The sequence below is a fragment of the Staurois parvus genome, unplaced genomic scaffold (assembly GCF_062004578.1).
Source record: "Staurois parvus isolate SC_StPar_1 unplaced genomic scaffold, SC_StPar_1.0 ptg000015l, whole genome shotgun sequence".
Lineage (NCBI taxonomy): Eukaryota > Metazoa > Chordata > Amphibia > Anura > Ranidae > Staurois > Staurois parvus.
The window spans coordinates 7,237,313-7,264,420 of record NW_028317811.1 but is presented as its reverse complement, the minus strand read 5'-3'; the positions used below and the strand labels follow the sequence as shown (position 1 = coordinate 7,264,420).

General features: G+C 41.3%; 1 protein-coding gene across 1 annotated transcript in view; it reads right to left on the bottom strand.

The window, feature by feature from the left end:
* GREB1L (GREB1 like retinoic acid receptor coactivator) overlaps positions 1-12,629 on the bottom strand; it is a 155,651-nt gene extending 143,022 nt beyond the window's left edge. The window contains exon 1 of the mRNA XM_089678331.1: positions 12,162-12,629. The gene's annotated coding sequence lies outside the window, so the exon portion shown is untranslated. The remainder of the gene's footprint in view (positions 1-12,161) is intronic.
* Positions 12,630-27,108: the final 14,479 nt, after the last annotated feature.

The following is a 27,108-nucleotide window of genomic DNA, read 5'->3' as shown; positions in this document are numbered from 1 at the left end:
AAGTCACAACAATAGAAGAACAGTCTGCTGAACATAATACTACACAAACATTACATGTTGCCATGGTTTAATTGCACATAACATGTAAACATTCACAGTGCAGGGAGGAAAAAGTATGTGAAGCCCTAGCTTAATGACTTCTCCCAGAGCTAATTGGAGCCAGTAGTGAGCCAACCTTGACTCCAATCAGTGTGATGATATTGGATGTGTTGCTGACAGCTGTCCTGCCCTTAAAAAAACACACACCTGTTTTGGGTTTACTGGTTTCAAGAAGCACTGTCTGATGTGAACCATGCCTCGCAGAAAAGAGCTCTCAGAAGACCTACGATCAAGAATTGTTGACTTGTTTAAGAAGGCGTATTCTGTGCTGTTGCAACTGTATATACATTTCAACACATTAATAGAACATATTTAAAAAAAAGATAGTATGGAGGAGAGAGACATTTTCCAACACTTATTTGACTTCCTCTTCTGTAAACCCCACATAACAAACACTAAATGTCATTTTGGTGCCTCTTTTTACCAAACATGGACCAACAGGCATTGCATAAATGTCAGTTATTGCAGTTTCTCTGTAGGCATGGGCAAATTTACCGCAGGTACAAAAGACTATTCTATTTTTATGTGACCCTTTAACAACATCCCCCTTTTTTACAGCCACAGGTTTTCTTTAAGTTCCTCCTGAAAACAATTGCTGTCTAGAAGTTATTTATTCTCCGGCATCTGCACTTCAAGTCACTGGTATTCTTTAGGTGGAGCCAGGCAAGAAGCATTTCAAGAAGGTGATGCCAGCAACTGCTTTAAATTCCTCTCTGCAAAGATTTTCTTTATGACATTCCATAAAAACTGAATATTGAGCTAAGTTGATGACAATAAATAATTTCAGTTTATCTGGACAGTGTGGAATTTTTTTTTTTTTTACTTAGGCTTAAAAATTGTTGCCAGAAAAGTCTGTTTTAATCCACATGACTAAAAAAAGCAAAAAAAAAAAAAGCTGAAAGGAAAAGCCTTGAAAAAAGAAAACGGATCTTCAACTAAATTTCTCAGCAACACGTGTCTCCAGAACTTGGAAACAAAATGACCAGTAAAATGTGTTTTTCATTAACCAAACTAAACAAATAGTTTCAGAAACAGATAAGATTACTGAACACAAAACGGATTTTAGAACGCTTTTGGAAAATAATGGTGAAATTAGAAGTGACATAAATGAGATAGCAGAAGAATGGATGAAGAAAAATTATAAGCAGGTCAAAAGACTTCCTTATCAGGTCAATGGCCAAACTCTATTGTCAACTATGAAAAGTAAATATCTACATAAACAAAATATGTTCGTTGTCAAGAAAAAAAAAAAAAAAAGCCACATACAACATTTGTGTGATCCAGTATAGAGTTCTCTTCGCCAGCCAGGAAATGGTTAACTAAGGTGAGAACGTGCAGTAGAGGGCAACAGCCACCAATATGTACAATCAGGTCTATGTCAATCTCATAAGAAAAACTGGTATTTTTTTTTTTTTAAAAAAAAACAGCTTGCCAACAAAAATCTAGTATCCAAAGTCAAAATTTACATTTGTTTGTTTAAGATGGAACCTGTGACCCTGCTAGGAAGGCTTGCTCTCCTAATTTGAGCTGTGACCACTGGGGACAGGGACTTATGGTGATGGAGATTCAAAAACCCAGTAGTCACCAAAAACAAGAATAAAGCAAAAACCTCCCAATAGGGACACTTGCCCCAGTGATAACCAATTGAATGCAAATGTTAAGTTTCCTTATACTAGCACCTACCCCAGGACACTACAGTAGAAAACAGATTTCACTATACTCTCATCCGACCAAACACCTAAGATGGTTAAGAGCAGTGCGGTGGAAATATATTGTAATCTATTATTAAACTACTCTTTTTTTGCACCTCCCACTCCTGCCCCTCAAACTACCTCCAGTTCTGCCATCTCTCTATCCTCCTTTGTCCACCATACTGCCAGAGACCACATCAGCTGCCTCCCACATACTGTCCCTGGCCCCACCTAATCTCAGATTTCTGGCCGCTATGGGGGAGTCTCGATGGCCACACAGGGTGGGAGAGCCCAAAATAGTAACTAATGCAGGTAAGGTGAAGCTTGCTGTTAAAGTACCTGGAGTGAAGGGCAGGGCACACAGGCAGGTATGCAGAAATTCGTAGGCAGGGCAGGAGGTGTGGCCACTTCCTCCCCTCCTAGCACCGATGGCCGTTTCATTCAGGCTGATCCAACAATTGAAGAGGAGTAAAGAGGAGGAACAGAGGTAACAGCCCGGAAAGTTTAATCTCCAGCCATGCAGTATATGACTAACTGACCACCCTGCCACTACACATCACTCGCTGACCGCCCTGCTACAAAATACCGCTCATTGACTTGCCTGCCACTACATACTGCTCATTGACCACTGTGCTACTGCTCACTGCAGCCATACATACAGGACTAGAGAAAATTAGAAAAGATATTGTGGTGTTATAGGTAGTGCATAGGATTAGGGGATTCAGCACCTGCAGGAAACTAAAGATCAGCACAGCTGTTTTGAGGGAGACCTGGAAGAGTGGGTAAACTGTAAAGCTTGAGGGGTAACCAGAGAATTAGTGTATATAGAGTCTGGGGTAACAGAGAATGGGGAAATGGCATGTCTAGCTTGGGGATACCTGGAGGAATAGGCTGGGTAACAATATGTCTAGGACTAGAGGTACCCGCAGAGACAGATGGAGTAACAGTATGTTCAAGACTAGGGATACCTAGAGGGGCAGATTGGGTAAAAGTATATGAGGGATTGGGGGTATCATGACAGACAGGGAACATGACAATACAGAAATTCATCTAGGCTGACCTTGGAACACACACGAAAAGGATGTTGTGTCAGAGAAGGAATAGCAGATAATGCATACAAGGAGCAGGATTCTCCAGACAGATAAGGGGTTACCAGTGGAAGGTCAGAACAAAAAGGGCACAGCTAGTAAAGGGGAAAGGGCTCAGAGTAAAAGGGGAACATAGGAAGGAAGAGTGGAGTGGCCAAAAGAAGGCCGAATCTAGGGTTCAGAGAAGACAGGTCACCACAAGCAGCTCCAAGGCCAAGACACCACTGGAAGCTCTGAGCAGCTGCACGGACAGGAGGTAAATCCTAATCTTTTAACAAATCCTACAGGTCACTCATCAGTCCAGTCTGCTGGTACTGCAGACTACCCCTAGTTTGATCTACTTACATCACAGTATCTTCTATAGATCATCAGTTGGCAGGGACATCAATAGGGTTGTACAGGCAGTGCTTCTCATTGGGTCAGCAGAGGGACCAAGAAGGTTGCCTGTGGGTAGGTGGGGGCTGTCAGGTAGGTTGTACAGTGCCCATGATTTCTAATGGCAGACATGCTTAGCCCTTTCCACTATAATCAAGTGGTTTCTCCTTTTTTTGGCAAAAACAGAGAAAAGTAGCACTGCTCCAGGTCAGCTCACTAAACAAGACCTCACACTCCTGCAATGTGTGTGCAGGCCTAGTTCGCACACCTGTGCTGACAATTAAAGGAAAATCTGGAAAAGCTGCACTGAAACACATGTCCACTTTATTATTTTGAAGACAGGATTTAAAAAAAAAAAAAAAAAAAAAAAACACCTCACAGTACACCAATGTAGGAGAAAGGTTCACACATTTCACGCTAACCTCAGCACTGATGGGTTATGATTAAGACTGAATTTAATGTGCAATGCGCGAACCGTTCTGCCCCACTGGTGTACTGTACAGCGTTTTTAACCCCGTGTTCATTCTAATAAAGTGGACATGTGTTTCAGTGCGGCTTTTGAGGATTTTCCTTTAAATCACCAATGGTTTCTACTTTTCACATCCTGGCAGCCAGCCAATCATAGCTCCCTTCTACTGGGTGCCACAGGATGGGCAAGCGGAGAAATGCTGCTCTGCATGATCCTTCCACTGTAAACTTAATATTGTCTAGAACTGAGCAAGCCTTTTGTAGAACACTTTTTAAAAATACATTTTCCACCTATAATGAATTGGACACACAACACAAAAACGGTGTTCCTGGTAATTTTTGGAAAGGTTGGCAACTATGCATTTTCAAGTTAATAAAAAATTTAAAAGTTTTGGTTTTAGGCCCCTTTTACACTTGGCAATTTGGAAATGCTGGCAGAAACGCTGCAATTCTGGCCACGATTCCAAAGCGCTGTTAAGTGTGGGATACGTGTTTGGGTGCCATAATTCTTAATGGCACCCCAAACACGGTGCAATTTTGCAGCAATTGTTGTGTGACAGATTTGTGCAGAAAGAACACCAAGACATGCCTTGGAAAAAAAAAAATCAAAACAAAGCTAGTTGCCCAAAATGGAACAGGAGCTCTTTTTTTTTTAGGGGAGAAAGGTACATAAGGCAGCCCACTGAAGTAACTGGGATTACCTATGCACTACATGGGAAATCGCACTTAAAAAAAAAATTATTTTATCTTAAGTGAGAGCAATCATTCTCACTACATGAGATCTGAATGGGGCCTTTGATACACGAGTTGACCTGACACAAACTAGGGCAATTGACTCAAAATATAATGTGAAAACGTGTACACAAAGGCTATTTTCAGAATACACATTTAAAAATAGCCAGAAAATTCAGTTAAATGAAAAAGTTGAAAGTCCATGCAAACCTCACGCATTTCAGTAAAAGTTGAACATGGCCATACCCTTCCACCTCTCAAGCCTTCCTACTGGATGGCAGAACTCCCAGATATATTTTCAGGGCAATTATTTTTCTTAAGATCTTCCAGGATAGCATTATCCCTTTAAGTTATCCCTGTCTACCGCTAACCGTGACAGAAAACAGAGAAATCGTAATGTTTTAGCCTTCACACGTTGACAGCGTTTCCAAACCACCAGTAGTAAAATAAATACGTAATGTCATAGGCTTTATAGTAGGGTAGATATAAACTTTACCAGGAAAAAAAAACCCAAAACAAAACATAACAAAAAAAAAAAAAAAACGAATAAAGGGACTGTGTTGAGCAGCTATTCCAGTACAGTTACACTGTATGGACAAGGCAAAATGCCATATCTCCTACGTGTCTGGTTCACACCACTATATTGTGTGGGCGTGGGGCGCTGAAAAAAAAAGCACTGCATGCTATACTTTTTTTCAGCACAGCACAGTACCAAGCAATCCAGTGCTTCGCACATTGCTGCTACCAACTGAACCTCAAGGAGATGTCTGCGTGACATCACAAAGTTAATTTTAAAACACACACACAAAATGCAATTCGCCAAAGTGGGGATAAAGCCCCTTTTTTTTTAAAAAGTGCAAACTTCCCACACCTTAAAGTGGTATTAAACCCAAAAGCAAACATGTTATATTGCAGCTTAGCAATTCTTAGATGTGATGGCTGTATTTTTTTTTTAGACTTTCCTTTATCTTCACCTGGTGATCCTGCCAGTAAGTCTAGGTTTATCACTGTGCTTACAATGGTTAGCTTTTATTCATATAAAACCTTTATCCCAAAAGGAAAGAAAAAAAATGGTTTGCTTTAACTACTTATTGTGTGAGAGTTGGAGTTTGGCTTCAATTTGTAGTGAATCTAAATCTGCTAGTACAAGACTACCCTCCACCCAGACTAACAATGCTGCTTTCCAAAAGGTGTCTTTTTTCTTCATCCAGAGTGGGGGCATTCTAAAACCGGAGGTATTTTAATGGCTGGATCACAAGTGAAAACACAGGGGAAAAAGCCTATAAAGGAAAACTAATGCAACCACCACACCTAATGATTGGTAAGCTGCAATATATTACAATTTTGGGTTTAATAATGTATTTATGTGTACCCGCTGGTTTGAATAAACTCCAGGCATGCCAAATTATCCTCTGCAAGACCCATGCAGATTTATGCAAAAGTGCTGCCGATTTTTCTCAGTTAATTACTGAAAGTTATGATAACAGCCTGTCTGATACACTAAACTATCACGCCGAATTCTCACTGTTAGGATTCCCCAGAGATAAAGGATTTCCCTACAATTCCTGGTTATGGTCTCATCCGTCTTGTTCGGCGTTTCCTCCACTCTATAATATAAAACCAAAATACCTTTTTTCAGCTTCTGTTGCATCTCAAGGCTTCTGCAGCCTCTTCACAGCTACGTATTTATTTCAGGTACTTATATAGGGCTGTCAACTTACGGTACGCAGCGCTGTACATATATATATTGTATGTTTACATCAGTCCCTAACCCTCAAGGGGCTTACAATCTAAGGTACTTTACGTTTACATGCATACAACCTAAACATGGTATTTCTGATGACTTTTTTTTTTCTAAACAGTGACCATAGTGGATCATACCTGCATAATGCGTGTTGATGTAGATTTTAGTGGTTGGGTTTAAATATAAAGTGATTGAAAAGGCAAACCTTGCTTTGTATATACTGGGGAAAGGCTAGACCCTCTGCCAAGTTCTACTGTTATCTGTGTACCTGCTGTGGAGATTTACACCTTTATTTATCCAAGTAACCATTGGTCTTCCGAAATCATTCAAAGACGGGAAATCTCCTAAGGAGGCAAAAGGCAGCAAAAAGGAGCTTGATAGGGATCACATTTTCCCCACGCTGTTCAAAAAGTTTTGGCTATGGATACACCTAAAATACTTATAATAATCACAATTTTTGGAAACTGTGGCAAAAAGCATGATCAGACTGGACAACAATCCAATGTTTATGGTTCAACCAGGGACTGACTGCATTTACGCATTCCATTTTCTGGTCAATCGCAAAAGTTTACAAAACCTGACTTCTCCTCCCCACTGCGTAAACATAAACAAGATGGCTCAGCTGAGCCATGTATTGACTGTATACTCATGGTAGAGCTGACAGACATCTGTGCTCGTATGTGCAGCTATCTTCATATCCAGAGACTGATACACTCTGTTGAATCAAAACAGGATAAGCAAACGTCTGCAGGCTGCAGAACAGATTGGCGAGGAACTACATTTACAGGAAGAAAAATGTTGGTAAGGCGGTATTATTATACAGGACTTTATAAATTTTTTTTTTTTTATTATTATTATTATTGTAACTGTACTGTCTCCCTTTTTATATTGTAAACTGAGATTTATTATTATTTATTATTATTATAAATACTGTATAATAATAATAAATAATAATAAATCTCAGTTTACAATATAAAAAGGGAGACAGTACAGTTACAATAATAATAATAAAAAAAAAAAAAAAGGATTAAGAGGGCCCTGCTCATAGGAGCTTACCATCTAATAGGGTGGGGAAAGTGGTACAAAAGGTTATAACTTGGGGGATTGAGCTGATGGAAAGTGATAAATGATTAATTGTTGGCATGATAGGCTTCCCTGAAGATATGAATTTTCAGGGATTATCTAAAAGGCAGCCAGATTAGGGGATAGCCAGCAGAAAGATTGAGGTAGAGAGTTCCAAAGGGTGAGAGTGGCTCCGGAGAAATCCTTGAGGCAAGCATGGGAAGAGGAGACAAGGAAGCTTGAGAGCAAGAGATCATGAGAGGAGTGGAGAGGACAGTTTGGATGATATTTAGAGAAATGATTGGTGATGTAGCTTGGGGCAGAGTTTTGAGTAGCTTTGTATGTTCTAGTTAGCATTTTGAATTTAATTCACTGGGCAGACACTGAGTGGTTGGTAAGGTAGATAAGTCTAGCAGCAGCATTCATGATAGACTGAAGAGAGGATAGCCTACGACAAAACGTAGCATTTAAAACAACATGGCATTTTTCAGGTGATCACATTGAAATAGAATTATCAACAGCAGACCATGTGTGAGGTTCATGGGAAATTCAAAAATATCAACTTTATACATAAAGGCCCATCTCATTATAAAAATAACATTTTTACCCAACAAATGTCATTAACTACAAACTCCAGAACACAAAACCACACACGAAAATGGCACACAATGTAAAAGGCTATAGGGAAGGAGCCAGCAATACCTTACCAACTCTCATTTGACACAAAAAATACTCAAGGAAAAGATGGGAATTGCTTCAGAAGATCTACCAAATAAAAATAAGTCAGCAGCAGAACATGTTGCCTAAGCTTCTCAAAACCACAAAGCCTCATAGAATACAAAAATGCAAACTTGTATACAATAAAATGACACCTCACTTGGTTAGGTCCGTTATTAAAATCTATAGTTCCCAAGGGACACAGACTCCCATTGACACCAGAAATTTGTCTCTAAAAAAGACCCATGTTTTCAGTTGTGGCCAAAAGCACACCAATATCCCTCTTTTTCAATGTTTGCGCATGTCTGATAATGACCCTGATTACAAAAGGAATAGAGCATCTTCACATTGCAAGATCATTTTCACTTCACTTAGTGAATCACAAAGTTCTAACTTAAATCATTCAATCATGTACAAGCAAAAAAAATGTACACTCTTAATAGGTAGTTAGGCAAGTCAGAGGTATTGCCATTTTTGTTTGACTGTTTGAGTCAACATTTGGCTGTTTATCGAAATTCAAAAAGGAAAACAAATCTGAAAAGCAGTTGGGAGGGACAGTATAAAAAACATGATCAACTACTGTCAGTTCTACAGAAAAGGATTCTTGGAAGCCAATTTGAGAACTTGACAGTTATTTAGGTCCCAAGTGTGCAAAATATCTGAATTCTACCCAATACTTCAAAGTCCACATAACAGAGATCAGTTTACCCATTTACTGAGCATATGTCTGTAACACCTGATATGTTCAGGTTAAATTAAATGATCATTATGGTAACCACAAAAAGAGACTTGTTAGATGAAATGTATATAAAAATATATAGGCAGGCCGAGATGTAGATGATCTGGGTTCAGCACAGAATATATAGCTACTAATATTCATTGTACTCCATGAGAACACCAGGTTACTTAATAGGGTTCAAATCAGGGATCCAGATATTTTGGAATTAAATTTAGGTCCCTTTATCCTATTCTGTGAAAGTGATACTCCAAAATAAAAAATAAAAAAAAAATTTATCACATAACGGTGCAGTACTTATCCAACATCAAGACTAAAATATCGAAATGGTACAGATCTGATGAAAGCCATACATAGTCTAGAAAGGGGCACATGAACTATGAAAGGAGTACTCGCTCATGCATCACAGCTTATTAGACAACTGAACGTGCCAAGATTAATTAAGAGAACCTTAAAGATCTTTGAAAATTCAAACATTTTGGCCTATTTTCTGTCAGCTTCATAACTGGCCACATGTTACAATAGCTGTAAAGGTTACTAAACTAAGGCTACGTTCACACTAGCTTTGTCACCAGGCGCTTCTCAAACGCCTCTGAAAATTCTGCACATGGCAGCATATAGTGCTGTTCACACGGAAGCGTTAGCGTTGCGTCACAGCAAAACTGATCATTCTGGTTGAGTCAGGAGGAGCTGAAGCCTCCCATTCAAATCTATGGTGCCGTTCAGCAAACGTCTGGCCAGTGTTTGCGGTGCGGTTGCAAGGCATTTGCGGAGCGTTAATACCATTTAAACTTCATTATAGGAGTTTGTGGTGCGGTTTTAACGCTTGGCAAACGCCTCTCAACCACCTCAAAACCGTGCATAGGGCGTTTTAGGAGCGTTAAAAACACTTCAAAAATGCCTGTCTAAGCGCTCGTTCACACTTGACTGTTTTTCCAACTCTTGCCAAACGCCCCTATAGCATTTGACAAGCGTTGGTCCAGCGTCTGCGGAGCGTCTTTAACACTCCGCAAACGCTGCATGTGCGGTTTAGCGGCGGTTGCCAAGCGTTAAAAACGCCCCACAAACACCTATGATGAAGTTTGAATGGTGTTAACACTCTGCAAAACACACCGCAAACGCCGGCCGGGCATTTGCAAAGCGGCACCATAGACTTTAATAGGAGGCGACAACTCCTCCTGACTCGACCAGAGGCTTCCGTTTTGCCACAACGTGACATGAACGCTCCTGTTTGAACAGCACCATGTGCTGCAATGTGCAGAATTTTCCCAGGCGTTTGGAAAACGGTAAAAACGCTTCCCAAATGCCTGTCTGCCGCTTGCTAACAAGGCTAGTGTGAACTTAGCCTAACACTTGTCAAAAGCTATATGGGTGTTTGGCAAGAGTTAGAAATAAAGTCAAGTGTGAACAAGCCCTTAGGTGGATAATGACATTTCACAGTGTGGGGGTCACCGGTCCAATAAACTGAAAGAGGCTGCACTAGACCTGCTCAGTATTAGCTCTGAATTTCCAGCCTGTGATAATTGGGTCAAATCTGCTCTCCTTATAAATGGAAATCACCCAAGATGATTTTCTAAAATGAGGAGCCAGATGAACACATCTGCCTTCCAGGAATTAAGAGTTTTCTCTTGTTAGATTTAAAGGTGTATTGTGGTGTTATTGATAGCAGGCAGATGAAGGACAATTAGGTCCCAATTTATATTATGTCATGGCACGCCATGAATGTATCCTGCAGGACATAAAAACTGACTGGTAAGAAGGATTGTAACATGTGTGGTTTGCTTCATCTCTACACAGAGAAGAGCCACTCATCTTGCCTTTTAACTTTAATGTCCAGCAAAAACAAGCATCATTAATGGCAAAACTACTATGGATAATGAGCAATTGTAATAATTACAAATTTAAGCCTAGGTCATGACAAATTAGCTGTAATTTGCCAAATTAAGGCATAAAAAACTATAATAGTAAAAGAAGCACAGACTGAGAACCAATCAGATTATGCTATAATACACACACCTTGCAACTATATATAAACCAGGCTACAATACACAACTCTGGCTACAACGCATAAACCCCGGCTACAATATATAAATCTGGCTACAATGCACAACTCCGGCTACAACGTATAAACCTGGCTACAATGCACAACTGATGGTATAAAGCATAAAGCTTGCAATATATAAACCCGGCTACAACACACATCTTATGGCACAACGCAAAAACCTTGCCACAACACACAACTCATGGTACAACACATAAACCATGGTAGAATATAAACCCTAGTACAATATAGAAACCTGGCTACAACACACAAGCCATGCTATAATATAAACCTGGCTAAAATATATAACCCATGGTACAAAGACACAAACCATGGCGCAACTCTCAAACCTGGCTACAACACACAAAACTCAAGGTACAACACATAAGCCATGGTAGTATACAAACTTTAGTACAACATATAAAGCTGGCTACAAAACATGAATGTTGGTAGAGCATATAACCCATGGTACAACGTATAACTCCTGGAATAGTAAAAAAAAAAAAAAACCCCACAAAGCATGGTGCAACTTTCAAACCTTGGTACAACACGCAAACCTTGCAAAAAACTATAAACCTGACTACAACACACAACTCAATGGTATAATATAATCCTTAGTACAACATATAAACCCGGCTACAACACACAACTCGATGGTACAATACAGACCTTAGTACAACATAAAAACCCGGCTACAACACACAACTCAATAGCACAATACAAACTTCAGTACAACATATAAACCTGGCTACAACAATCCTACTAGGATATATGCTAAAACAAAAACACCCTATTATAAACAAATAATATCTGATATCAGAACAACAAATACAAAACTGTAGAATTTGTATTCCCACCAAAGATCAGCCCTTCCTCACCTGGGGCTTCCACTGCATCCAATGCCCACCTGGCCAACACTTCACACATAGAAGACAACACACAAGTGTGTAAAGTTATCAGAGTATGTGAAGCCGCTACTAGAAGGGACACGATCGTAGTCCTGGATCCAAGGCTCTGTCAAGGTTCATGTACGGACTGGAGCCATGGATCTAGGACTACGGACATGTACGGACTGGAGCCATGGATATAGGACTACGGACATGTACGGACTGGAGCCATGGATATAGGACTACGGACATGTACGGACTGGAGCCATGGATCTAGGACTACGGACATGTACGGACTGGAGCCATGGATCTAGGACTACGGACATGTACGGACTGGAGCCATGGATCTAGGACTACGGACATGTACGGACTGGAGCCATGGATCTAGGACTACGGTCATGTACGGACTGGAGCCATGGATCTAGGACTACGGACATGTACGGACCATCCGAGGAGTGACCCCATGGTCGGTATATAGGGGATGCGGAGCTGTAGCTGGGATCCATCCAGGAGTAGATTACCTGTTGATATTCAGTGAGGGATCCAGTGCTCCCCGATCCTCCTGTGTGACAGAAGAGCTTGCAATCAGTCTATCCCAGCCTCGCTCTCCAAGCTCCTCTACTCTCCTGAGTGCGGCTCAGCTCTCCAGGTGGGGGCGTGTCCAGGGAGGAGGAGGAGGAGGGGACTTCTTAAAGCATCTGTCCACCGTGCAGGCTGGCTGAGTGTAAACACGGGGTGTCCTGTGCAGGAGATGACTGATCCCCAGACTGCTGCCGCTGTACGGAGCTGGGAAAACACCAAGTCACCTCACACCACTGAAATGATTGCCTCACCTGGCAGGACTTACATAGGAAACATTTGTACTTCAATGTCGGCTGAATCCAGCCTAATATATGACATGTCTGGTTCGTCTTCCTAATGTGCCAGTGATAAGGGTTCATTTCCCATGAATGGCGGTGCTGTATGCTGTCACGTTGTAGATCCGTCCTCTGGATCTGCCAGGTATTGGAGGCAAGCTGAACCAACAGACGGCTATGACAGAGCGACACCTTGTGGTCAAAAAAGGGAACACCCATTCTGAGTTTTCTGGAAGGTTGGGACTTGTGACGTGTTTGCTGCTCCTAATTGTCAGGACTGTTCTGGAAATACACCTCTGTAGATGTATCTGTGATCCAAAGAACATCTGCTGAGATTGCAGGGTAGCCTACAATCACCTTCCTTTCAAATAATCCCATTTAGCTGCTTTGCAGCCTGGAATTAAGACAGAGTCATTCATGTCACGAAAAAGGTATGGGAGCATTGAGATGAGTACAAGTACTCATGTAAATGTTTAGTATCAGCACCGGTATCAGTATCAGCAACCCTAATGCAAACTGGAACATTCAGCTGGAGAGCTTGTCCTTCTGAAAAACCACAGACTTGCTGGTTGGATCACCAGACAAAAATAGAAAAGCTATAAAAAAGAAAACCTTGAACCACATTTTACACTTGGAGTCAGTTTACTGATTTGCAAAGTGTGGCAGAAAATGCGTATTACCTGGCTGTAGGGGGACCCAAAACGCAGCGACTCCTAAGGGCTACATTATCATGGATTTTAGGCAATAATAAAATGTATCTTTTTTATGCAAAAATATTTTTTAGATATGTTCATAAAGTCCTACTAGAGGATAATAATGGTGTGTTGCATGCTTTTAGTTTAACACTGCTCTAAGGGGCTTAGAAAGATGAGTGTGGAGAAACAACAGAATACTAATCTACTCAGTGAATGGGGGGGGGTGTTGGCACAAATTTGACCATTGGAGGCCAGGCAGGCTGTTCTCCCAACACAGCCAGAAAATTGACCACACTGGGATGGATGTGCTCTCATGTCTAGTGTGGTCAGTTTGAAATAGAAGACTGGCTGATTTGCCAGGTATTTCACACAAAGGAAGGAATACAGAGAACAGAATTTTTTTTAAACAGACGTACAGGCTACAACACATATCAGGAATATGAAATGTTGGGGTATTATTATTATACAGGTTTTATATAGCGCCAACAGTTTGCTCAGCACTTTACAATATAACAGAAGACAATCCAGTAACAATACAGTTCAATACAAGAGGGTTAGGAGGGCCCTGCTCCTTGGAGCTTACAATCTAAGAGGGAAGGGCTGGTGGTACAAAAGGTAATAACTGTGGGGGATGGATTGTCAGGAGGAGTAGAAGATTCCATTATTAGCTGAGGGCAGGATAGGCTTCCCTGAAGAGATAGCTTTTCAAAGACCGCCTAAAAGTGAGCTGAGTAGGCGATAGTCTGATAAATTGGGGTAGAGAGTTCCAGAGGATGGGGGAAGCTCTGGAGAAGTCCTGGAGACGAGCATGGGAAGAGGAGACAAGGGAGCTAGAGAGCAGGAGGTCATGCGAGGAGCGGAGAGTACGGTTTGGGTGATATTTGGAGACCAGATTGGTGATGTAATTTGGGGCAGAGTTATAAATGGCTTTATATGTGATTGTTAATGTTTTGAATTTTATCCGTTGGGCAATGGGAAGCCAGTGGAGGGATTGGCAGAGAGGGGTGGCAGATACAGAACGGTTAGTAAGGTGGAGGAGTCTGGCGGCAGCATTCATGATAGACTGAAGAGGGGATAGCCTGCGATGAGGTAGGCCAATGAGGAGGGAGTTGCAATAATCAAGGTGAGAGATAACCAGGGAGTGAATAAGTTGCTTAGTGGTTTCCGAGGTTAAGAACGGGCGTATCATGGAGATGCTGCAGAGGTGAAGTCTACAAGATTTGGACAGTGATTGGATTTGGGACTGGGGTAGCATATTCTTAAGCTCACACAGTGGCTATATGGTTAGCACTTCCACCTGGCAGTACTAGGGTCATTGGTTCGTATCCAACCACACCACCACCTGCCTGGAGTTTGCATGTTCTCCTTGTGCCTGTGTGGGTTTCCTCCAGGTAATCCAATTTCCTCCCACACTCCAAAGACATGCAGGTAGGGTAATTGGCTCCTCTCTAAATTGTCCCTAGTATGTGTATGTATGAATGTGAATTAGGGACCTTAGATTGTACGCCCCTTGAGGGTTAGGGACTGACATGAATGTACTATATATGTAAAGCACTGCATAAACTGACGGCGCTATATAAGCACCTGAAATAAATAAATAAGCTCACCATACACTATATTGCCAAAAGCATCGGGCTGCCTGCCTTTCCACGCACATGAACTTTAATATCATCCCAGTCTTAGTGTGTGGAGTTCAAAATTGAGCTGGCCCACCCTTTGGAGCTGTAACAGCTTCAACTCTTCTGGGAAGGCTGTCCACAAGGTTTAGGAGTGTGTCTATGGGAATGTTTGACCATTCTTCCAGAAGCGCATTTGTGAGATCAGACACTGATGTTGAACGAGATGGCCTGGCTCACAGTCTCCGCTCTAATTAATCCCAAAATTGTCCAAATGTCTTGGTATGCTGATGCCTTAAGAGTTCCCTTCACTGGTAACTAAGGGGCCAAGCCCAACCCAACCCCTGAAAAACAACCCCACAGCATAATCCCCCCTCCACCAAAAACTTTACACTTAGTACAATGCAGTCAGGCAAGTACCATTCTCCTGGCAATTGCCAAACCCAGAACGGTCCATCGGATTTCCAGACAGAGCAGTGTGATTTGTCACTCCAGAGAACACGTTTCCAATGCTCTAGAGTCCAGTAGCGGCATGCTTTACACTACTACATCCCACGCTTTGCATTGCACTTGGTGATGTAAGGCTTGGATGCAGCTGCTCGGCCACGGAAACCCATTCCATGAAGCTCTCTACGCACTGTTGTTGTGCTAATCTGAAGGCCACATGACGTTTGGAGGTCTTAAGCTATTGACTCTGCAGACAGTTGGCGACTTCTGCACACTGTGCGCTTCAGCATGTGTTGACCCCGCTCTGTCATTTTACTTGGCCTACCACTTTGTGGCTGAGTTGCTGTTCTTCTCAGTTGCTTCCACTTTAATACAATACCATTAACAGTTAACCGTGGAATATTTCACAAATGGACTTATTGCACAGGTGACAACCTATCACGGTACCACGCTTGGATTCACTGAGCTCCTGAGAGTGACCCATTCTTTCACAAATGTTTGTAGAAGCAGTCTGCATGCCTAGGTGCTTGATTGTATACACCTGTGACCATGGAGGTGACTGGAACACCTGAATCCAATGATTTGGAGGGGTGTCCCAATACTTTTGGCAATATAGTGTATGCTATAATATTCTTCTAGATCTACCGACAAGTCTAAAATTTGGCGCCTGCCTGATTGGATACAGATTGACTAGGTAGTTTAGTTAGGTCCTAATGTTACATAGCTTATTTTGTAGATCTAAAGTTGATTTTTCAGACATTGTACAGTCAGAATGTAACATGTACTGTATAGTGACCTTTAGGGTTTGTTCACAATAGCTTTGATTTCTAAAGGTAATTGGTGTTCACTCTTTAGAGAACATTTGATGGGTGGTGGAGAGGCATTGTATCGCCTCCTTACTGCCTGTTTGAACCCCACACTAGCACACCATTAAAGATTGCACCACACACATTTGCAGGGAGCTTGCAGAGTGGCCCTGTTCAGCCAAAAGCAAAGCAACAGGGTCTAATTCCTGCAGCAGCATGTGCACACTCCCAGCCACTGCTTCTGCAGCTAAAAAAGGAGTGATTGAGTGATTAGAGGGCAGTAAAAAGGTGGCCCAACTACAGGGTTTTACAGCCCATCATGCACTAGCATGAACAACTGGCAGCAGGAAGACACCAGCAATTAATACAGAGACTGCAGATTCTAGTAGTAGTTGTACCTCTGCAAGAGAGCTCTGATTTAGCAGAGATGCTTATGGTAAGTATTAGAACTGTATTATGATTTTAGTAAAATGTTTTTTTCAGATGACTTTTTCTCTTTAAAATAAAAAAAAATCAAACTTACAATAAAATATTCACAAGTATAGGGCAGGGTAAGGCCACCCTGAACACATTTCAGTTTATGGTAGATTTGACAGGCTGAAGAACGATAAAAAAAAAGAGAAAGCTGACACAATAGAATTTAAATATTTCTGTTTCTTCATCAACGAATATAAAAATAAAAATAAACTGATAAAGTGGAAGTCTTATGCATAAACCCCTGCACTTAGTGAAAAATTCCAAACCGAGCCATTTCTGTCACTTTTTGCTTACATCATGTTAAATTCAGTGTTTTTTGCTAGAAAATGTCTTAGAACCTACAAATATTATGTATTTTTTTTAAAGCTGTGGCCCTAGAGAATAAATTGGTGCATTGTGCATTTTTTTATGTCACACGGTATTTGTGCAGCAATTTTTCAAACATAATTTTTGGGGAAAAAATAAGCTTTTTTGAATTTTAGTTAAAAAAAACCCACAATACACAACTTAATTTTTTGGGGAAAATATAAAAGATGTGCAGCTCTTGCATGAACAATAAGTGGTGTTTGAGTTAATACGCAAGGCTGGTGCAACCTTCTTGATGTATTGTCATTTATAATTAAAGATCACTCCAATCTGAAGAGGGCTGCAAAGTCGGTAGTGTATTCAGACACCAAACTGAATGAACTGGCCATCAAGTTCTTCTAGTTTCAAGATCGTTTGTGTTGTTTGTTTTACTCAAAAATATTACTATTACAAACAATATATATTCAAAAAACATTTGAAAAAATACTCTGAAGAGGACCATGTTTAATGTAATGTGAATGATGGAATACCACCTAGATTAAAGTTGAACTATTGGCAAAACCTTTTTTTTCATTTTGGATAGAGCAAGGGAGTGTTATAACCCCTGTGAGAATTTGTTTCATCCTCTGTGTCCCATTGTGGAGATTTTCCTACACGTTCTGTCCCATAGCCAAACAGGAAGTTAGAGGAAATCCCTGTAAATTAAGGGAATTCCTTGGGGACTCACAGGTCACCAGAACTGGCATCCCCATTAGAAGATTTCCATTCTATTACTTTTCTGGGGACAACTCAAAATGTGGGATTTTCTTTTATTTTCTCTTTCAATTAAAATGGTAAACAGGACAAATAGAGAGGTTGAATCTCTCTAACAGGGGCACAGACACCAATAAAAACTGACAGGTGTTCTAACCCCTCTCTACTCTGTCCAAAACTAAAAAAAAGTTTTTCCTTTAGTTACACTTTAAAATACAGTGGCAGCTCCAGTTGGATAAGGGTATGTAGCTATACACTGAGTAGAGCATGCTGAAAGAGGTGAGGAGGCACAGAATGTGATAACGATTACAACTAGAGCGTGGAACCATTATTATATCCCACAACTGTAAGAATAAAAAGACTGTCAAACAACTAAACAAAAAGATATGATCCTCCAATGCTAGTGAATTGAGTGATGTGTAGAAAATGTGAATGATAATAAACTGAACGTAAGATGAAAAATCCTGCTACTGAATGTCAAGTGCATATTTATTGAGAAAATCTATCTCAGACTAAACAGAAAACCTATATGCCTATAGTGTAACAAAGCATTTACCCATAGTAACCCCATAGCTACTTATGAGTTTGCTAGATAAATTAAAAACTCAACAGAAAGTTACCTAATAACAAAATGAAAAGCAGTTTCTCATTAAACCCAGGGGCATATCTGCCATGAAGGCAGAAGGCACACCATGGGTGTCAGAGGCAGGGCCGCTATCGGGGCTGTAGAGGAGGAGTGGTGGGTGGATCCCCAGTGTGCACAGGGAGCGCTTGAGGGCCAGGGCCCTCTGTCAGTGTGCGCTGAGCTGTGTGGGGTGGGTGAGGCCAGGGGGTGCCAGTGGAGGGTCTGTGGAGGAGGAAGAAGAAGGTCAGGGTGGAGGCTTCCCCTTGTTCTTTGTTGCAGCTGCCGGAGATCCTGATGAAGATGGGACTATCCCTCCTGACACCATCTGGAGGAGCCACTGCTGGACAGGTAAGAGCTTGGAGGACAAGTGCTTCCCCATTCCTGTCACACTGCCCCCACACTTGTCCAACTGCCCCCTGTCATGCTGCCCCCCCTGTCTCACTGCACCTCCACAGTCATGCTTCCCCCCTCCTTCCCCACTTCCTCTTACCTGTCCTGCTGCCCCCCACCTTTTCTGATGCCCCCCTTCTGTCCCATGGCCCCCCACCTGTCCCGTGGCCTCCCTTTTTTTTCATGATCCCCCCACCTGTCCCACGGTCCCCCCACCTGTCCCAAGGCCCCCCACTTGTTCCACTAGCCCCCCCATCCCATGGCCCCCCACCTGTTTTGTGGCCCCCCACCTGTTCTGTGGCCCCCTCATCTGTCCCGTTGCCCCCCTTTTGTCCTGTGGCCCCCCAGCCATCCAGCTGTCCTGTGGCCCCCCACCTGTCCTCCCATGGTACACCCTGTCCCATGGTTCCCCACCTGTCCCACTGCCCCCATTCTTTCCCGCTGCCCCTCTTTTGTCTCGTGGCCCCCCACCCATCCCACTGTCCTGTGGCCCCCCGTACATGTTCCATGGTACCCCCCGTCCCATGGCACCCTACCTGTCCCACTGCCCTGTCCTTTCCCACTGCCCCCCTCCTGTCCCACTGCCCCATTCTTTCCCATTGCCCCCTCTTGTCCCATAGCCCCCCCACCTGTCCCGCTGCCCCCTTCTGTCCTGCGCCCCCCACATCACACTGTCCCCTCCTGTCCAGTGTCCCTCACATCACATTGCCCCCTCCTATCCCGCTACCCCCCAGAATGTAGAATAAGGCTGTATATGTTTAATTTTTTTGGTAAATAAATTCCATTAATCCATTCACAATGTCATGCTCTTCCAGAGGTTTTTGTAAGATTATTGGGCAGTTTCTCTGCCTACAAGATATCACAGATGCTTGGTTTACTTTTGCAGTTCTCAAAACTGAATTTGACTCAGCGGAGATCACATGCCTCTTCTTCACAGCAAAAATGTTATAACATGAACAGAGTTAAGAAAAAGACCTTAATCCTAACTTCTACAAACCTATGAATACAGAATCAACCCCTTCAGTGCTAAGTTTCAAGAAGTTCAGTGAATAGAATAGAAACAATATTTTTCTGATTGTTTGGAGTGGAATAGATCTGCACAAGAAGAAAGTGAAACTAAGTGTGAGGAGGAAGGGGCTGACAGTCTAAGTTTCTTAAAATATATATATTTTGTTTAGCCAAATTAGTTACCAAACATGGATGTTTGTTTAGGCAAATAACATATGCTGGAATGTTATTGTTTCAGTTGAATAAATCTATTTAAATTGTTATTATTAAGGTAATGATTATTTTTCTCCTTTCTAAGTACAACAGAAAAGTTGTCCAAATATGAATGATTAACCTATTAAACTGGGGATAAAAAAACTAATATGAAAAGTTATACCAGCAAGAATTAGTCTTTATGTAGAAAACTATGATTTAAATCAAGCCTTACTGACTAGTGATTTAAATCAGTTTGATTTAAATCAAATCCACCCTGAGGTTTAGTGAACATCTAGCTGTGATTGATGGTTTTAGTGAAATGGACTTGGTAATATTCTCATCAATTAGTAGCACCGGCCAGTATTTCTGGAAAATTTTATATGAAATTAAAAAACTGGACATTGTAAGTAAATATAAATCTCTCAATACATGTGGTATGTGATACGAGCTGGAGCTATATATGCTGGTCTGACTCTCTAAACTTTCTAAACGCTCAAGAACTTGCTCATGTGGATACCACCTGCCTTTAAATCTTATTCATGATGATGTGATGATGGTAATTATTTAGGAGTGTAAAAAATCCATGGGCCTTAAAACTTGCCCCATGGGTATATTTCACTGTAATTCAAATGTACTGTATATAGCTAATTTTCACAGTAGGTGTATGGAACAGTGGTGTCTAACCTTCTGCTATTTTCAGTAATTCAGGAAATATCAGTAGCCAGACAGTAGATTATGAGATGGTGGACCCAATGACTGGCAGTTTTTCTAAAATGGTGTTTTTCTATAATATATAAAAATATTTGAGGAAATGACAATATATGATCCAGCCAGCACACTAAGTTTTGGTACACCTCACTGCACATTTTGGAGCATACAGCTAATGATCATTTTGTGTGTATGGGTACCCTAAAACCATTATGACAGCCTGTTGTCTTTCTGTCGGTGAAGAGACAAATGACACAGAGCCTGTTTTGGATCCCTTTTACTGCACATGAATTCTGGAAGGTTTTCCAAATAGTTCTACTTTGGAATGGTGTATTGGAAAATACTATCTTGCCTTTTTCAGTATTAAAGACTGTATATAGCTTGATAACAAGAACGTTAAGGACAAAATAACCGTATTTAAAATAAACTGCATTGATTGGACCCTTGAGCACTCAGCTTTGTTTTTTAACACATTTGGACCTATATCTACGTTGAAGTTTTATTTTTTTTAAACATAAAAAGATTTTCATATGTAAGTAGGAGTCAAAACTAGAATTCTAAAGTTCATGCAAAATGTATTGGAAAGAATGGCCAAGCAAAGCTAATTGGTCAGCTTAACACTACACAGAATCGTAAATATACACCAAGGATGGAATTGTGGGAACCCATTTGTAATGAAAAGAAAGTGAGAAGAATGAAATAAGGCTGGTGCTGTAAAATGTAAACTCAGGGCGAGTAGAGTGTATGACCCCTAATCCTAAGAACAGTTACAATGCAACTCTCACCCTTGAACTCTGCGCTTGTATACCAGCACAAAAGGGTCATCTACGGCAATGTTTTGATCACAAGCTTTGTCAGCCCTGGAATGTGTTTTCTTATCTGGAGCAATCCACACCTGACAAACCAGAAGCTCTGATTTCCCAGAACTCACACAAATTGCAATGCACTATTTGCCAACATAAACATATAAAGCATGTAAATCCCTTCCAGACATACACAGCATATAACACAAGTCTTCTACTGTGTCATCAAGGCTTCAATACTGTGTTGTGTAATAATGCATAGAAACTTTAAGGGATTGGGAATTCATCCTTGGAATAACAGTAGGAATGACAAACAGTTAGGAAGTCTATGGGCACCAACAGCATTTAGGAGAAATGCGCAGTTGACAAATTTTAAGAAAAGCCAGCTGAGCAATAATTATTTACTAAAACTAGGAGCATTGTCAGAGGGTACATACTAGTTTCATAGACTGACGGAAAAAAAAAATAAATCTGTCAAGTTCATCCAAGACATATTTAACTGATACAAACACGTGTCTCCCTACAATACTATGGGGCCAATTTATTAAAGGGGTAGAGCATGTTCACTTTGCAACGTAAAATTTTTTTTGTTGTAAATTCTTTATTTGTTGGTCATGGAATTCGGCAGTACAATACAGGTCAGAAAATAGTCATATCTGCACTGCAAGCATTTATAGAGTAGTAGTTAAGACATAGTTAGCTATACATAAGATCATCTTCAGTGTGAAATATACAAACATAAGGAGAATATGGTCTTAACAGAGTGTAAGCAATATAATGTGTCAGTGAATTAGTAACTGTTATTAGTAGATGCCGAATTCCATGGCAGCAACACAAATTTTTACTTTGCAAGAAAATTTTGACTTATCGTAGTGAAAGTGGTAAAAATTAACTTAAAAATAGTAACCAAACATGAGCAAGCAAAATTTTTAAAAAATCAGGAATTTTGCTTGCACTTGATTGGGTGATTGAGTTGGTACAGCTTCAAATCCTTCACTAAACTAGGTGAAAATTCACGTGTTGCTTTAGTAAACTATCCCCATTGTAATGTATGAAACTCTTATGTAAATTTGCATTTTACAAAATCACTTAAACATTTTTCCCTAAAAGTCCTCTCTGTCCATGCACACATAATGCAGGCCATAGATGAGATGAAAAACGACCGAAAATCATCCGAAAAAAAAATCGGCCGATTTTTGGATCGTTAGTGCGATAATCGGTCGGCTGTTTTTTTTGTGATTTTTGACCTTTTAGATTATCGGTCCTGCTGGAAAATAATCGGCCAAATTTGTCATACTGCAGATTTTCGTGGCAATGATGGACAAATTTGCTGATCTTTTTCCGATATTTAAAAATGCGCATGAGCAGTGACATGAAAGAAGAAGGAAAAGAAGAAAAGGAAAAAAAATAGAATATGGATGAAAAGAAGAAATAGAATATGAAGAAGAAGAAGAAAAAGAAGAAATAGAATATGAAGAAGAGGAAGAAAAAAAAGAATTTCAGTCCGATATTATATTTGACATTTAAAAGTATAGCAACATTGTATCTATTTGTATCCGAATAGAAATATCTGTATCTGAAATGGATACAAATAGATACAATGTTGAAACTTTTTCCTCTTCTGCATATTCTATTTCTTCTTTTTATTCGTATTCTATTTCTTCTTCTTCTTCTTCATATTCTATTTCTTCCTCTTCTTCATATTCTATTTCTTCTTCATATTCTATTTCTTCTTCTTCTGCATATTCTATTTCTTCTTCTTCTGCATATATTCTATATAATTGCCAGCCGTAGATGGGACGAAAATCAGCCAACCTTTTTTTTACCAATAGTGGTAATGTCGGCTGATTGAATGACCAATTTTTTGTTTTTTAAAAAAAAAAAAAAAAAAAAACAGCTGTTTTTTTTCCCCGTCTATGGCCTGCATAAGGGTTTATTTACTAAAGCTGGAGAGTGCAAAATCAGGCTCATTTCTGCATAGAAGCCAACCAGTGTCCAGGTTTTATTGCCAAAGCTTAAAGCGGAGTTCCAGCTGAAATAAAAAAAAAAAGTCAGCAGCTACAAAAACTGTAGCTGCTGACTTTTAAAATACAGCCACTTACCTGTCCCTTGGTCCAGTGGTGTCCTCACCACCGCTGGTTTCACCAGCCGTCTTCTCTGCTTGGAGCCGGGACCTTTAGTGTGGGCACCCAGCTGTGACAGCTTGAGGCTTCACAGCTGGGTGCCCACTGTGCATGTGTGAGAAGCACTGCACTCTGTGAATGGCCTTGTAGTCTTCTGGGACCTGTCACGTATCACAGAAGACTACGGGGAGGGAGGACAACTTCCACTTCCGATCACCTAGGCAATCGCAGCGGAAGTGGAAGCGGGTACCTGTCAAATTCGGTACCCGCTCCCCCCCCCCCCCGGTCCCCAAAGGTGCCAATCCTTAATGGGGAGCGGGGACAAAGCAATAGAGTGGAACTTCCCCTTTTGGGTAGAACTCCGCTTTAATTGAACAAGCTAAGGTTAGAAGCTCGGAAGATTGGTTTCTATGCAGAGGTGAGCCTGATTTTGCACTCTCCAGCTTTACTAAATAAACGCCATCGGCTTTTTATCAGACTTTAGCAGCAGCAGCAGCAGCGTTTAGGGGCAGTTAAATGTCCCTCTCCTGAATGCAGAAGAATTGCAATCAGTAGAGGAACATTGTGGCCAAAAATTGCAAAATGTGGCAAAAACATGTGTAGATGCGGCACTGTGTTTAGCCGCATTTACCATCGTTTAGCACTTGAGAGTCTATTAATTTCAATGGCAAGTACTCTGGCTAATTAAATTAATAAACTCCCAAGCGCTAAATGCAGTACATCTACACACATTTTTTGCTGTGTTTAGCATTTTTCAGCGGCCCGGAGAGCTTGGTCCAAGAGAGCTTCAGTGTACACGTAGCCTAAGAGTTGTATGCGAGATAGTTCATTAACTACTTTGTGGCTAACAGTCAGCAATCAGGAAAGAGAACACTGTAAGGAGGTTTCACACTTGCTATTTTATAAAGTGTACCCTTTTAAAGAGCAATTTTAAGCAACATATTAAACCAGTGATGGGCTGTTATACAGTAAACGCTACAACTATGTTAAAATCAGTTGACTTATTTTGCCTGTATAAGAGTTATCTGGGTCGCCAGGAGTGTACCTACAGTAGATACATATGGTTTGGTGCACTATATCAATGAAAGGGAGAATACCTGGACTACTGGGCATGTAGGTTGTGACACCTCTATAAATATTAATACTTAAAGTAGATCTGAACTCTGGCTGACATTCAGATTGCTAAAGCACTGTCATAGCCCACGTTCAGCTGAACCTGGAAGGATGTTGGTGGTGCAAGCCCAAACAGCTGCCGTTGGGGCATTCCCTGCCCTGCAGCTGCACATACAGAAGGTGGCAGGAATGCTTGTTACATCATTGACCTAATATAAACACATGAGCATGATTAAGTTACAGAGCCATTGCTGTGAAGAGTCTACGTTTGTGTAGCTTTCATTAGTAAGCAGTGCATGCATGTTTTTACCATCCTGAACCTGTTTTGCTTCTAACTTTTCACCTGTTTATTAAACGTCAAATCAGGATTACTTCCTGTCTACAAACAGAACCATGTTAGATAATGATGATGGGAGTGGCACACAGTAGCGCCCAGTAATACCAATCAAGACGGGAGAACACAACATACCACCTCTGCAATAATGACCTACTTATTCCTAGCAGGATTTCAGCTGCAAAAACCCATGTACAAAAGGCCAGGTAAGGACTTGGGTGATTGGGTTGAGATACAGTGAAGCTTGATCCTATCATATGGGAACCCACCTGCTCAGTAGGCGGTACTGGCCATTAATGCCCTAGACAGGGAAGATAGAAGGTTATTCCTGCACCCCCCAGTAGAACACCAGAATTCTGTTGAAATGACGTAACCAAAATGCTAACCACTTTCCAGTGGTGTGTGACCAAGCTGTAATATTAAGGGACCACAAGGCCCACTGTGTCAGCAAAAAAATAGAAAATGAGGGAATCCACAGTGCAACATGCACTGAAAATGTAAGACATAGCAGCAGAGATACGTTGTAGCTAAAGGGGTTGAGTAGAATGGCCTAGCTGGTGTTATGACAATAGATGGCCAAAAGAACAATTTGCAGATGGACTGCTGGCAAAAAGGTCAGAGAAACCATGCATGCGAAACATAAAAGAAAATTATATTTGAAATTTCACAAACTGTTAGAAGAAGAACTTGGCTTGGGAACAGGTTCAAGCAGAAATCCTGAAAGTGTTCCTCTTTCATGACTGGGGCAAGATCCCTTGCAAGAGAAGCAGCAAGAAGAAACACCTGTCTCTTCAGGGAGAGAGGCAAAGTCCAAAACTCCAGTTGGTAGCCTCTGGAAATTGTACTCTGGACTCAGACATCAAATTTTTCTTGAGACCAGAAGGACAAAAAGACCGGGAGATGTCTTCCAACTCTTCTCAGTGATGGGGTACCCCCACTTGTCAAGAGTGTTTGGAGTCAGACTTGGCTGACTTGGAGGTCTACACCTTCCAAAGAAAGTGTGATATAGACATGGAACTAGAGGCCTGAAGGGAACTAATCTGAGGAGCAACAGGTGTACCTGCAGAATCCCAAACCTTCTTTTTCTGGTGGAAGAGAGTACTCTTAACGCCCTTGATATCCTTGATGTACAGTGCTTATCCAAGGAGGGACCAAACAGGTATTCTCCCACAAAGGGCAGCTGATTGAGGTGGTTTTTGCAAGGTAGTCTCTCCAACCAACATTTGATCCTTTGCATATGGACGAGGGGGAGGCTCATCCTGGAGATCTGGTGAAGTGTATGTATGCAGGGGTTAATTTGCTGCCCCTTTAAGATAGAAACCCCTCTTATAGTCCTCCCAAGGAATAAGAGTTCACATCCTTCCTGGCAGGATCTTAGAAAAACTCTGTGTGGAACACAGCAAGTTTTGAGAGGCTGATGGGATTAGAAGAGCCTGGTTGTAGAGATGGACTAAAGACTTAAAGTAACATTAAAGGTTAATTTTTTTCCCTTTAAAAAAACAAACATGTCATACATGTCAATACAATGGTGTTGCACTGAACAGCCTCAACCCTCTTCTTCCAGAGTCCCCTGCCGGTGCTCCTGGCTCCTCCGCTACGGTAAGTGCCCCCAGAGGAAGCTGCTACCTATAGAGTCACTCATGTGGGCTCGCTCCTGAGCCGCCTTGCCTGCGTCCATTGACACTCGGTGTCTTGCTCGGCTTCACTCCCCCTCTCGTTACAGAATTTGATTAACAGCCAATGGCTCCTGCTGCTATCAATCTGTGCAGTAAGGAGGGACAGAGCTGGGAGAGCCACTGCTCTCAGGCACATCGCTGGACTGGGATCAGACTCAGGTAAGTATAAAGGAGGACTGGGGGGACACATGCACATGTTTTGTTTTTACATTCATGCATAGAATGCAATAAGGTAAAAAAAAAAACCTTATTCCTTAGAACCACTTTAAATTTATTAGATTTAGTAGATAGGGGGATGGGTCTCTCTCTTGAGGTGAGGAGTGAGGTGAGGATGGTTGGGAGGTATGGTTTGAATGGTGAGGCCCGCCATGGACAATAAGAGGTCTTCTAACCATTTGTCCACTAAGTCTTTGAACATGGGAATATCTTCTACAGGGACCGTTGTTCTTGGGACAAGAAATGTATAGGCCCACCAAAGGAACTGTCCATTTCTTCAGGAAATCCTCCTCAATAGGATATTACTAAGAAAAGCATTA